The sequence below is a fragment of the Carlito syrichta genome, unplaced genomic scaffold, assembly GCF_000164805.1.
Source record: "Carlito syrichta isolate Samal-C Ts95f unplaced genomic scaffold, Tarsius_syrichta-2.0.1 Scaffold302317, whole genome shotgun sequence".
In the NCBI taxonomy this organism is placed as follows: domain Eukaryota; kingdom Metazoa; phylum Chordata; class Mammalia; order Primates; family Tarsiidae; genus Carlito; species Carlito syrichta.
Window position 1 is genome coordinate 84,169 of NW_007246413.1, and position 209 is coordinate 84,377.

The following is a 209-nucleotide window of genomic DNA, read 5'->3' on the forward strand; positions in this document are numbered from 1 at the left end:
CCAAAAAAAAAAAAAAAAAAAAAGAATGTAATTCTTGGTCAGGCACAGTGGCTCATGTCTATAATCCCAGCACTTTGGGAAGCCGAAGCGAAAGGACTGCCTGAGCCCAGGAGTTCAAGACCAGCCTGAGCAACATGGCGAGACCTTGTTTCTACAATAAGTCAAAAAATTAGCCAGGTGTGATAAGGCACACCTGTAGTCCCAGCTAT